Genomic DNA, 15,020 nt, shown 5'->3' with positions numbered 1-15,020 from the left:
AATCTAGCATTAAATCATATGATCGCCATTAAGTAACCAGGCCAGACAGGATATGATTGAAGAGCAGCTGGGACAGAATCTCTCTTTACCTCTCTCAATCCTGTTCCCGCTCGGTTATTGTTCTTATGAAATAAGTCCTCATGTTCAGTGCACATCCATGTTGCTAGACCTTGGGCTTTCACTTGGGCTAATATAAATAGTCTAAATAGTCAATTTGCCAACATTAAAAAACATTGACATTATTACTAAACAGTCATATTTGTGATCATAACAGTAACAATAACTATATAAAATGCAATTAAATTTGAAATGACTATATGGACGACTGACATGATGACATTAATTGTTTCCCCTAAATATACAAATTTCAAAACTGCATTTAAAATAGAATTTGTACATTTACAATGATTATTGAGGGGCATAAAGTAAAATAAATAATTAAATAAATGAATCAGGGTGATAAAAAATGTATTGAAATCATAATTATAAAAATCAGAACTATATAATAATAATAATAATAAAAATAATAATAATAAATAATTATTAATTGCTCTGCTATTTAAAATTACATTTAAAACTTTTGCCCGCCAAATCAAAGTCATATGGTGTGGTCATCAAAGCCATGTGATGTGACTATACATTTGGATTACTTGTACCTCATTTTTCTGTGTTTATTTAATTATTTAAAAAATCCAGCATCTACAGCTATATTCATGGTTAATCCATATAGTTAATACATACACAATCGATCCATACACAAGTCAAGAACAATTTAAAGTGTTCAGTTAACCTTTCCTGCATGGCTTTGGGCTGTGGCAGGAAACCGGAGCACCCGGTTTAAAACTTTTGTAAAACAATGTAAAACCAAAATGAATACAAACGATACATTTCTAGAAAATGTTCAACTAGATGTTAAGATATTGCATTCTTAGATACTCTTATTCGTCAGTGACCCACATACATCTACTGGCAAACAGATGCTATTTTAATTCCTCTTGCATATTTAAAAATAGTCTGACAAATTAGATGAACACTTTGTAGATTTTGGCACATCAGGCAATAAATATGCCACATCAGTTCACACTCAGGTAGGGGGTCGAGCCCTCTTGAGGCCGAGACTCTTGAATGTGTCATTGTTTTGCAGAGATTAGTTCAGTAATCTTCCATGAACCCATTGTGGGATACACAAAATGCTCACAAAACACACATACAAACACTATCCCCCGCAATCACCAGCTGTATCACCTTCAGTAAATCCACAGCTCAAGAGACGAGCCCTAATATGTAGCCCAGAGCAGCACATCTGTATGCACGTGGTTAGAAAAAGGACTGGAACAGACGTAAAAGCCGTCCCGCCGGATGTCTACACGGATCCCATAATCTGACCCGTCACACCCGCCGATGAGAACAGGCAGATGGTCACTGAGAACATTTCTATTTATACTGTATGGCATAGAAAGAAGCAAAGCTGAGCTGAGCTGTACAGAGAGACAGAAAGATAATGCCGGAGACCGAAAGAAAGAAAGAGACAGAGGAAGGTGTAGTCGAAGGTCATGGATGATTGACTCCATCACCACTGAAGGTGCAGCCGGAGACGACTGTGTCAAGAGACAATGCTGATAAACACACTTCTCCCCGCAGTTACACACCAACCTGTAAAACACGGCGGAGATAAAATCCATTTCAGGATGCTGTGTTTTCTGGGTTTACAATATCGCACTGTGTATGACAGCTCCTCACACATCTCAATGAGCTGGGAAAGGATGAATAAAAAAAAAAAAAAAAAACACTAAATATCAACAGGAAGCTGAGACAACTGTAAAAACCCACTTAAAAAGGTGAAAGCAAACTGGGAATTTTCCTTGCAGCCAGTAACACCAAAGGGAACTGCAAAATAATCCAATTTCAAAACAAGTTTTCCATACACTTTCCAAGGCCCCCTTTTGCCCATCATGACAAAGAGGCGCCCTAGGCGAAAATGTTGCCTCCATCAGAGTACACCAACAATGAAAACACGTTTCTGCCTCAGAGTAAAAAAATAAGGGTGTACTCACACTGCCAGTTTGAACCGTGCCCGAGTGCGTTTGACCACCAAAGCGCGGTTCGTTTGACTAGTGTGAGTGCTCCGAATCGTGCCCGGGCGCGGCTCGATTAGCCGGCCCTGGCCCGCTTGGAAGAGGTGGGCCAGGGCACGGTTCAGTTGGATTTGGGCGCGGTTCGCATGCAGTGTGAGCGCTAACCGTGCCGGAGCACGGAAAGGACGCGTTGCGTCACGGTTTTGCGACGCTCCAAAACCAACATGGCAGGGAAAGGGTCGCTTTGGTCTACGGCAGAGGTGCAAAACACATAAAAAAACTAAAAACTGCAAAGTCCTTGCTGCACTTCAGCTGGTATCTTGCAAACATCCTCATACGAGCAGCACAATTACGTGAAAATGTTTGCGCCACCAAGGCGACACATCTGTTTAACAACAGGCTGTGGACCAAACAACACAAAATTATCCACAAAGAAAACAGAGCGATGCACTCCATTGTGTTCATAGAGCGCCGCTCTTCCTGTTTATCCCGAAACCGTCGCACCATAATGACGTAAGCGTGCTCCGGCACGAATGCTGAAACCCTATATGTGAGTGCAGGCCAGAGGGGGGACAATCGTTCTCGGGCCCGGTTCATGGCAACCGTGCCTAGTGTGAGTACACCCTAAAACTTAGTTCAAGTTAATATTTTATCATCTATTGCATCACTGCACCTATTGCATCACTGCATCTTTTAAAAACATTGTTCAATAAATAATATATCCAAATTGTAAAAATACTTACTCAATGATTAACTCAAGTCGCAAATTTAAAGTGTATTGACTTGCTTGACTTAATAAACAAAATTACTATGATTCGAGAGCCGGTGACTACATGACTTGACAATGACTTACTGTAATTCAATTAGTTTTAAAAATAAATCACTGCGGCACAAATTGATAAACAAAATCCAAGACTCAACACCAGTGGCACCAGTGATCTGAGTCATTGCATAAGAACAGGAAAAATAAATAAATAAATACAGTGCACAAATTACAGAAGATAGAAAAAAAGTCTCCCAAGATCATTTTGTTTGAATAAAACACTTCGGAATTGACCGTATTCTTAGAAGGAGATTTGCTGCATGCACAGTTTACAAAGCTAGGATTTCAGACATGACCGGGTCACCACATCCTTCTTCACTGTTTGTTAAAGTAATTCTCACAAATATATAGACAGCATAATGTGCAGATGAGCATTCAGCATGCTTCTTCATACAAAAGTATGTTTTCAGTGTAATCAAGGGCTTAGGGTGTTCCAACTCAACTAATTTCAAGGGTTACACCAGTCGTGGCCACTTGAGCTATGTAAGCAATGATACAGTACATCTAATGTCAATGAGACAGAGAGAAGTTAGCAAGGGAAATGCATAACAGAGTAAAGGGGAATGCACCTCTTCATTTTGGAATGCAGAAAAAAATATGCATGAACCTCGCATTTTGTATGCAAATAAATGCCAATGGACAATTATATGAAGTCATGCAATGAGCTATAAATTCACTGAAAAAGCCATAAGCCATATTTTATTTTATTTTATTATAATTTTATATATTTTACTCTGAGGCAAAAACAGGCGTCCATTGACAAATTACTAAGGGGAACCATAAAACATATATCTTAAACATTTTGGATAAAATATACTTAGTTAATTGAGTGAATGTGTGTACTACATGAGTTCATGGAGGGTCATATTCATTCAGAGTTTAACTTGAATAATACAAAATAAAAAAAAATTAACATATGTACCCGAACCAGCTAATCAAGGTCTTCAGGATTACTAAGGCTGCATCTGAAACTGATTTACCTCAGAAATCGGTTCTGGAAATGACGTCACACCCAAGTAGACTGTGTTCCAATAGAGAAGCCAGAAAACCAGGATTGATGCACCTATTGTTAGCAAAACCAGTCGATTAAAAACATCAAAAGTGGTATTTTGAACAGATAATCTCAACAGAACTATGACTTGGGAGGGCATTCCATTTCCAGTTCCTACTGGGAACTTGCAAGTACATATGAAATGCACCATAAATGCTCAATTACTGACACTCAGACAAAGCAACATGGAAACAAAAGATAGATAGTCATCCAAGATGAGTGTGAAAACAAATTTTAATTATGAATATAATGGTTAATATATATATATATATATATATATATATATATATTTTATGTTAAATAGAGGGCTAGACAATCGTAGTTTAATTATTTCACTTTATTCTTATTGTTTGTTGTGGTTCAAGTTGTTCTAACTTAAAATAATGCATCTGTTAAATCGGTCGCAATGAATGTATTATGTCAGTAAAATCGGTCGCAATGAGCTTGTGTTTCATTGTAAAGCAGACACAGTTATGTATTTCTGGTATCATTTGTCTATATTTCTGGTAAAACCACTGCCTAAAACTACTCACATTTTTATTTTCTGGATGTCAGATTTTTTTTATTTGGTGGCTATGCCATTTTCTTTTATTCAGTACTCTGTCATCTGTATTTGCTAAGTAGCTTCTGAATAGCTTAATTTACTCAGAATGCATTTTTTATTCCACTGCTGTTTTTTTCCATTGTATTTCAATGTAAATGCGCTACCCGACGTCTTGAATGCTGTGCTCTCATCTCAGGTCTACCAGCGTCTCGCGCTTAATTCTCGTGCATTATAGCCTACATCATTCTAAAACAAGGCACTCAAATTCAGTTTCTAAAAAACGGTCCGGCTCTGCTTTGTGGAATAAGAAAAAAGTATTCTGTTTTAAATGCTTTAACTTCAGTTCACAAGCCATATTATATAGTTTAAAAAGTTCACACTTTTCCATGGCCTGATAAGGGGAAAGAGACTTAATGATAAGATTGTGACACTTTGAACAAAAAATCCCTATAGATTGAAATCCTTTCTATCTCAAGCCAGTGAATCACTTAAAGCCTCTCAGTTCCAGAGGCACCATATGATTCGTTACTCTTATGAAATGCAGATAAAAAGAAGAATTAGAGAAGTCAACTTTATGTCTGGGTTTCTTAAGGATACAGATATGAGAAGACAAGTTTTCTTTGGTTTTGACTAGTGAGAACTAGAATGTCTGGTAAAGTAGGTTTCCGAAAATCAACTTTCATGATGTGACACTGAAATACAATTTGCAATTTGCGCAACTCAATTCTGAACATTAATATCAATAAAAACACAAAAGTGAGCTTGACTAAGCCACAAATCTGAATATGTGCCTTCATTAAATAAAGAACTGCTAGGTCTTCGTCTTCACCATTTTCCCATGCCAACATCAATATCTTTATCTGAGGGCATTTAACTGCTGATCACCCCCGAATGAAGAAAGCAGAGCGTTCACTCAGACTTAATGCCAGACCCAGCGCCGGTCAGACAGCGGTGAATGCGATTTTGCCGGGACCATGTCATAAAGTGATTTTCACTGAGCCAAGGAAAGAATAAGACAGACTGTAGGGATCGGTCATCCTTGAAAGGCCAAATAGGAAGTGATGGTTTCCCACCGTGCTGGATCCGTTTCTCTGCAGGAACCCCAGAATGGATTAGTAAAGGCTTTGGCTGTGGTTTGACTGGCTGTAACCATAGATCAATAGAGGTCTTTGGAGTGCAGGGCAAATACATAAATTGCACTTAAGCAGACCTTAATTATTCCAACAGAAACAATGTTGAAGATACTGTATGCTCAAGACGGGATTTTGAACTGAGCAAGCCAAGTACTACATTTTCTGGGTCTTATTTCACATAATTATTATTTAAAGTACATTTGAAATTTAAAACTGCTTATGGTAACACTATCGACATGCATTTTTAATGTGTTACACACTAAGGAAACGTTTTTATAGTTCTGTATTAACATTCCCTGAGCACAAATAAACTCTAAATAAATAAACAAGTGAAATGACCAACCAGCACTTTCTGAAATTATATGATTTAGGTCTCAATGTGAAAATGACAGGGGATACAAATGGTCCATTAAAGCTCAATGGTTGTCACACGTCCTCTGAGGAAGCAGAGAACAAAACATTTTCTTCAATTTGTTTTCAACCACAGATGCTGCAAACATCAGGAATTATTGAGCAAACAAAACTAAAATGTGAGGAATAAAATCACAACAGTCTGTTTTTGCAAACTGGTTGGTATGGTTTCCGCAAGTATATATATAAAAAAAGAAAAACAGGGAAATTTAACATATTACTTGAACAATCATTTGGATAATTAGTCATATTTAATCATATTTTTATTCAGAATTAAAATAAATTATATATATATATATATATATATATATATATATATATATATATATATATATATATATATATATATATATATATATATATATATATATATATATAACAATGTTAGTAATAAATATCAGCACAACAATTATACAGGGACAAAATAAACAATTATTTGTATTAAAAGTAATCATATAAAAAAATATTTTATTTAGAATGAAAATTTCATGAAAACACATACATTATATATTTTGAAAATATTTACATGTATATACATTTATATATTTATCTTCTTATATTTTGCTTTATATATATATATATATATATATATATATATATATATATATATATATATATATATATATATATAAATATATATATATATATATATATATATATATATATATATATATATATATATATATATATATAAATATATATATATATATATATATATATATATATATATATATATATACATATATATATATATAAACATAACATATTTTTCTTAAATATATACGTGCATGTGTTTGTATTTATATTAAGACAAATGTAATAATTATACACAGTATTCACAGCACCGCCGCTCCTTATACGCAGAGTACACAGTTTGTATAGAGAACCAGCTTCCAGGGGGCAACATCCCAGTTACCAACTATAATGCACACCTTTTACATTTTTGATATTTATTCAAATAAACTGTAAATCATATGTAAATTCTGCTACTTTTTGGAATGTTTTGTAATATTTAAACTCAATGGCATTTGAGGATGAATGCACACCTTATATATATATATATATTTTTATATTCATTAAAATAAGTTGTAAATAAGGTAAAAACGAAGCCCGTGCATCACTTCAGACACATTCCCTTGAAACTGTTTTTAGCTGTTGACGTTAATAATGTGTTTTAATGTTGAAACTAATTTCTCCATCAATGCATCTAATATTCTAGACTTTCAATGTTCCCTTACGAATATTAGCCATGGTTTAACAAAAATAACACCAAAAATAATCATTCTTGTAGCCATGGTAACTGCAAATCAGCCATGATTTTGTTACTTCAAACAATAACTTACAAAGAATTATTAAGATAATAATTTCTTGTGGTTATGAAAACAGACCCAAGACACCAATAGCCTTTAAAATTACTTCAAAGGCATTAAATAAAAACAATGAGGCAATAATGACTGGTTAATACCACTGTTAAAATGCATAATGTATGCTAATAAAGAAATAAAAAATGTATGTACATAACATACTATTACAAATGGCTGCAAAGGGAGCCAAAGGGTAATTGGTGCTGCTTCAATTACAGCTTTAATTATTTATGTATTTATTTATTTATCAATCCATACACAAATAATAGAATTATTTACAATTATATTTTTAAATTATTACAACTTTGATCATATGTTTTATAATTAAAAAGCTTCTTGGCTGGTTACAATGAATGAATGAATGAGCATTCATCCATTCATTAATTCATTCACCACAAAATTTTCTCTATTCACCTGACTGATTTGTTGGCATCACTAAACACTTATTGTGGATCCTGGTGACAACTGGTTTTATACAAAAGTAGCTGCCAAATCCTTGTATTATTCCAAATGTGAGTACTCCAGTGAGAGCCGTGGTAACTGCATACTGTGACAGCTCCAGTTCTTAAGCCCTTTTTGGACAGGACTAGTTTTCCCTGAGGAGGTCAGGTTAATTTGTGTTTCACAGACATACTTTGTGACTTAAATCCTCCGAAATCAAACGCGTCTGTGTTTCCCCCCCTACACAAGAAACACAAAATAGCAAATTACCTACTGTTTTTCGACTAACTCAAGGGGTCCTCTGAGAAATCTAATCCGGTCCGGATAGGGATGTCTGTGAAATGACGCCGCTTCTCCTCATTTATTTTGACCTTCATTGAATACCGTAACAAAAGTTAAATTTCTCATCGCGCTGCCTGCTGCACCTTCATTATGGATTTTGACCTTTTTTGCCAGCTTTCTGGGGGAAAGTAACAGTTGGCAGTTTAAGTGCTGCTGGCATCCAATCCGACGTAAAGGGACAATTAAATCAAGCAGAGTCCTACTGCTGACTCAATTTTTCTTTTTTTTTTTTTTTTTTTTTACAATAAAACAAGTCTGACAAAGAATAGGATTTGTAGTGAGTTGTTGCAAATACCAAAGATAAACACATTAGGGCTCAAAAGCTTTAACGTCTAGCAGAGAACCATTGATTTTGCTGAGGTGTGAAATGTTTAAGTAGAATATTGATGTGCTTCACAACACAATGGAAGAACAGGCCTGACCTCCACCATTCTTTCCTCTGCTTCACTCCCCAGCCGTTTTACACCCTCGCCTCCATCCCGCTGTCCGCGATGTGTATCTGCATTGGCTTCCGGACCAGATCAACTGGAAAATTACACGTCTGCCTGTTTAAGCTCCGCTGGCCGAACTCTGTTGTTGGGCATCAACTCAAAAGTGGCAAGAGTTCATTTAGAGCGGTCGCCGGCCGTGTTAAGCGTCGAGGAGAGGGAGTGGGAAGAGTAATAGGTAATAGAAGAGCAACACACAGGCTAATACATCGGCGCAATTAGCCGCAAGCTGCGGCAGCTGTGGCGTGACGGAGGCCCGAGGGTAATTGCAGACCCCACTCATCACTGCCTCTCGTTAATACAGAACTCTGCACCCCTGGGAGAGAGAAAGAGAGGGTCTCTCACTTCCTTTCCCTAGCTCACTCTCGACTTCCATTCCAATCCTCCCTGAGCACCACTCTGCTTCATGGTGAGCCCACTCTCTCGGGAGATTGGAGTGTGCACCCTGGTTCTACCACATGCTGGAAAATATGACTGGGATTGAGAGATCGATCGGAATACGGCATCGTTTGCATATATGGTGAGCGGTGCGGCTCGTGATGGATGGCAGAGGAGGAGGAAGGGAAAAGGAAGGGAAAAGGGGAACATCTGAAATATTCCACTCAGACACAGAGGCTCTTATGGAATTATACAACAAACGATGGTTAAATTACATTGTGTGAAGATCAACGAAACCATGCAACCAACAATGCTGACTAATGTGAAACTATTAGCCTACACTTGATGTGCAATTAAGGCTATTTATCTATTTTTTTTTTTTTTGTTTTGTTTTACATTTGTATATTATTTTAATTATTTACAAAAATATTTTTGAGATTTTCTTTTTCTAATTACAGCAGCAACAACAACATCAATAATAATAATAATAATAATAATAATAATAATAATAATAATAATAATAATAATAATGACCACAACACAATATTTTACCAAATACTTTGGATTTATATAGAATTTTATACATATTAATGTATAATCTTGCTTTATATAATATAATAATAATAATAATACGTTTGGGTCAGTTAATTTATTTTCTTTTATTTTATTTACATTCTTTATAAGGATTACCTGAAATAAGTTAATTTAGCTGCACAAATCAATCAATCAATCAACGTATGCATACATGCATAAATAAATAAATAGTTTTTGAAAAGAAATTGCACAATTTAGATTAACTCCAGATATTAGTGTCCTGTGAGTAAATTAAAATGTAAATAAACAAAAGACTGAATGAATGAATTAACATTTTCAGAGGAAAGTTAGGTGTCTTTTTATTTTTTTATTTTTTTATTTATTTATTTTCTGGAAAAGACTCTTAAAAACACATCCTTTCTAAAAGGATCATTTGGTCCCTTAGAGCTCATAGAGGTTCCAACAGGAGAGTGGAAGTCTAATCAGTGCAATTTTAAGCTTTTAGCGTGCCCTTTTCCACCATGTGTTTTCTCACTGTTCATTTGACACCAGTATGAGCTTTGAAATGCTAAAGAAACCTGGGAAACCTTTCAAATCAATCTAATTCAAAGTCTCTTTTTCATTTCACACAACAGGGAATGCATCACTATGCAGCAGGTGAGAGAAAATAGCCATACTGTGGTCGCTGTGACAGATGCAGCAAAACCAGCCCAGTTCTCACAGCTAAACGGTGACTCCCTAAACAAATGGCACTGCCATGTGCAAACTGTAATAACGGAATGTGCTGGTCCCAAATCTAGCTCTGTGTATTTGCATTTCATTCATCCTGCTTTATATTTGGATGTAGCATTACCAATCATCTATCCATAGAGGAGAATACGGGACTGCATGTGGTCATTCTACAACTCTACAACATTCTAAAACAGGGTTTCTGCAGGTAAATGTAAATCGTTTTAAGACTATGTGATTTTTTAAAACTAAATATAAATAAATAAATGAATACTGAATATATAAAATAAAATAAATAAACTGAATATATATATATATATATATATATATATATATATATATATATATATATATATATATATATATATATATATATGTGTGTGTGTGTGTGTGTGTGTGTGTGTGTGTGTGTGTGTTTGTGTGTGTGTGTGTGTGTGTGTGTGTGTGTGTGTGTGTTTTATACACTTGACCATTATTGCAATTCTACTCTCTATCAGTATTATATATATATATATATATATATATATATATTTTTTTTTTTTTTTTTTTTTACTTTTTCATATATAAACTTGACTGACTTAATGAATTTGAGACCTTCTGTTCTGATTTAAGACATTTAAGGCCTTCATTTGTGGAAGGGCTAACTAAGCCTTTTATGATCAGCAGAGACCCTGTGATAAGTCAGAATAAGCATTTTTTTTTTTTAATTTGCATATCCTATCAAACCCAATATGGCAATAAAGAAACAATATAATGAAATAACACAACTCAGATGGTGATCATGTTGAAGGGCATTAAAGGGAAAGAAACATATGTTTGCTATAACAGCACATACGGATTAAATTAAGACCAGTTATGAAATAACCACCTGCACCTGACATGACTCAAATAATTTTCAGGATGCAGAAGCTATAGGTAATACAGCACAAGAACTCATCTACAGGCCCACCATGGCCCCCTACCTGTGGACAAGAATAAGACATAATGAGCTTTGCAACTTGACATTCAAAACTCCTCCAATCATTGGACAGTCATAAACAGGCAAATATGCAATGCATAGGCGTGGACCAAGTGGGGTTTATGTTCCATTTAAAGCACACATACTAGAAAGATTAAAACTGCACCATCTGATCTGGTATTAAACAGTGTTTGCTAATGAATATAAGATAACAGTGATGACACATTTCACTTGGCATCATGAAGATCCTCACAGGACATTTTTGCATGTGAATGAAATCCAAATGAGGATTAAAAACAAATAGCATGCTTTTGATGACCTGCCACTAACTCAGAATACAGTCTACATACATTTTTTTTTTTTTTATCTATGTTTTGGGCATATCTTTGCTGCTAGATTATATCAAGAGGTCTGGTGCACTTAAAACCAGTATTTCTCTTTAAAATCACAAGCAGAAAACCCCAGTACTATCGCAGCATAAATGTAGGCAGAACATCTTGTGATGCAGAAAAAAACTATCAGGGTGTGCTGCCACCATGGGTAAAATATCTTGTCAGGCAGAACTAACCCACAACCCTAACCCTAACGTTAAAAGAATGTTTATATAGTATACAGTTTGTCTAAACATTATTTTGCTCAGTTACATCACAATTTTGCAAGACCTAAAATTCAAGTAATCATATATGCAAATAAAGAGGAGAAAGTGAGCTATCAAATTCACAATGGGGAGAATCGTGGCTCTGGTGCATTGCTGACCATTACTCAGCATCCGTGCAGAGAAACACCTCGAGATCCTTGCATCTGGACGAACATTATACTGATAATTCATAAAAAACGTTTTGTATTCATCAGAATCCAAACTCAACCCAAAAGATGCGCAAAAACGCGCTGGAAATCAAGAAGAGAAAAATAGTTTGCGCTGCGCTGTCAATTAATCGCAGAAAGTGAGTATATTAAGAAAAGGTTACCTTTCCACACCGATGCTCCTTCTCCTCCGGTGAAAAGTGAAAGCCGGTGGTCGTTTAAGGAGGACGGGGTGGGATAGCGCTAATTAAAGCCGGGGAAAAGATCAGACAGGTTCGGTATGGTTGCACAGTAGCTCAATGTTCTTCACAATGTGCACCAAAAAAAAAGAAGAAAAAAAAAAGAAGAAAAAAAAAAAAAAAACACGCTTTCATTTTCTTCAAGGACCGCAATCGTTTCCTCTACTTTTGCTTTCGCGCACTAATAGTTCCCATTCTTGTGCTCGATCCTTCTTCCCAGGTACGGCGAATCAGATATCTAGTTTCCGTGGCTTTTCAGTTTCACCTTTCAATAAAGAATACATATCCGTGTGCTGCTGAAATACATGACAATCTAATCCGTCAGAGGTGTAGATCCTCAAAAAGGAAGCCTCTTGCAATATCATCCTGATAGATGGGTGAGTTAGAAGACAAATACGCACGAAGCGTCTGCTCGTCTTGGAGCACGCTGAAGAGTGGGCGTTATAGGGGTAGATCTTCACTGCTGCCAATAAGCATGCATGCCTCCGCCTGAAGCGTTGCTTCTCTACATGCACGTAAACAGGCGTTCTGTCAGCGCGGATGGCAGAAACTTGTGACTTTAAGGTAAAACGGATACATCGTTCGAGAGTATGAGAGGAGAACTCAAGTCAGGCGAAACTAACGGAACACAACAGGGGCAAATATGTAATGAGCGCCCGGCACGTGAGTGGGTTCGTGTAATCGGACGGAAAAAATAAATAAATAAAAATAGAAGATAAGCTGACCGGCGCGCTGACAGACATGCGTTGAGCGTTTAGCTTTCTTCGGCCAGTGTCAGTTGTTTGGTTTGTTTCAGCACCACGGACAGCGCACACGAACGCTGATGTATTTGAGACCTATCTCTTCTATATTATCTATCTATATAAATTGTGTTAAAAATATATACTCTGATTGTTTAAAATAGTCACATGGTGCACTTACACTAACATTTTATCCATCTAATGGATGCCTATCCGGCTTTCTGCCACTTAATTCATCTTTTTTATGTGTCTTGCTTACATTTGCAGGCGTTGTGACAAATTAAAGAAGTCAACACATTTCCAGTTGTTATTTAAGTGTGTCATTTGCTAACCTTTTTGTACAATTGTTAGACTTTGTTCCCATTGCAAGTTTTTTTTTTTTTTTTTTTTTTTTTTTTGATTTAGTGACCTTTTTTCCACATTTATGTAAACAAATCAATATTTACAATGATCAAACTTTAGTCATGCTGGAAGAGGAACAACAGTTTATCCAAGATGAAAAATAATACAGACAATCCAAGGCTTACCGCCCCGAAAGATCTTCTCTAATATTTCACAGTAACTTTATGTTGAGCACATCATTCAAATTTCCCACGCAGAAAGCGGATGTTAAAGCATAAGCACACACTGATGAAGAGAGTTGCATGACAACAAAAAAATATTCACAACATTACAACTGTACTCTAATAAGCTAGGTCTTGAATCAGATGGACTGGTTTTTTAAATCAAAATTTGCCTAGTAGACCTTATTTTAATAAAATGAAATAATTATTTATCATTTACACCAATGCAGTGTCTTCCACCACATTTACCTCATGTTATTATGAAAACCTAATATGTCTACACATTTGTCACAGGCTGAAAAGGTTACTACAGCTAACATGACCCAGGGACCTTATGAATGTCATTTAACCTCAAGAGACCTTGAAAGGATAAAGGAAACGGATGTGAAATCCCACAAAATGGAGGTCTGGTGCAGGGATAAAAGAGACAGCATGCCTGCTGCACTACTCCTTAGAGACATTAAAAGCGATTGGCGGCTGATAAAGAGAAGTAGGAAAGTCAATAGGAGACTGAGTGAAAAGAAAAGCTGAAGGGTTTGTGTGAAAATACACAAACACTCCGGAAACAAAGCAGATGTCTAAAGGGCCAATCACTGAATCACAAAGAAAGAAAGAAGGATACAAAGTGAAACAGGTAGTGCGTAGAAAAGGTAAAGCTGAATAATTGATAATAACATCCTTGTGGGGTGTCAGATGTGGGGAAAACGGAACATTCTTATATATTTCAGGTTCTTATCGTAATTGCTTAGAAACTGTTTTGACAAAGACAAATGCAATATACAACCACAGATATTTGACTTGTTTATTTTATTTTATTTGTTTTTCTTCCTTTCTTTCTTTCTGGAATTGGTAACTTTTGCCTTTGATTGATGTTGCATCCAAACGGTGTTAAATATGATTGATTGGCTGGTTGGTTAAATTTAAGTTTAATTTTGAGCTTGTTCCACCATCCTTAGTATAAGTCTTGAGCTATCAGTGTAAATACCTTAGCTTACTTTAAAAGACAATTATGAATTAAGCTTATGGGCATACTTATCAATCCTCATTTTATGAGAAATTGTATCTTAATTGGCACGGTGGTTCCACAGCCTGCTTCCTAGCCCAATTACTTTTTATTGCAATAACCAACCCGGCAGATTTAGGGTAGTAAATACTGTATAGTCAGTGGCTATTATTAGATTATAAAAACTTTTGCTGGACAGAATTTTAACAACCAGTTTGAGGATGACAGACAATGAATAATAACTTGTTTTAATTAGATCTAAAATAATACTAATAAAAAAGGTTGAATGAAGAATTAAGAGGTTTGAGATTAAGATTGCAACTCATATTGGAATTGGGCATTAATGTACTATAATTTACATAATTTTGTGTATGCAAGGCACACGTGATTTCATCAATTA

General features: G+C 35.6%; 1 protein-coding gene across 1 annotated transcript in view; it reads right to left on the bottom strand.

Moving 5' to 3' along the window:
* Window positions 1-12,814, bottom strand: part of zgc:172282 (leucine-rich repeat and fibronectin type III domain-containing protein 1-like protein) — a 149,982-nt gene extending 137,168 nt beyond the window's left edge. The window contains exon 1 of the mRNA XM_052576684.1: window positions 12,240-12,814. The gene's annotated coding sequence lies outside the window, so the exon portion shown is untranslated. The remainder of the gene's footprint in view (window positions 1-12,239) is intronic.
* Window positions 12,815-15,020: the final 2,206 nt, after the last annotated feature.

This window comes from Carassius gibelio, chromosome B15 (genome assembly GCF_023724105.1).
Source record: "Carassius gibelio isolate Cgi1373 ecotype wild population from Czech Republic chromosome B15, carGib1.2-hapl.c, whole genome shotgun sequence".
Taxonomy (NCBI): domain Eukaryota; kingdom Metazoa; phylum Chordata; class Actinopteri; order Cypriniformes; family Cyprinidae; genus Carassius; species Carassius gibelio.
This window is presented reverse-complemented; position numbering and strand designations above follow the sequence as displayed.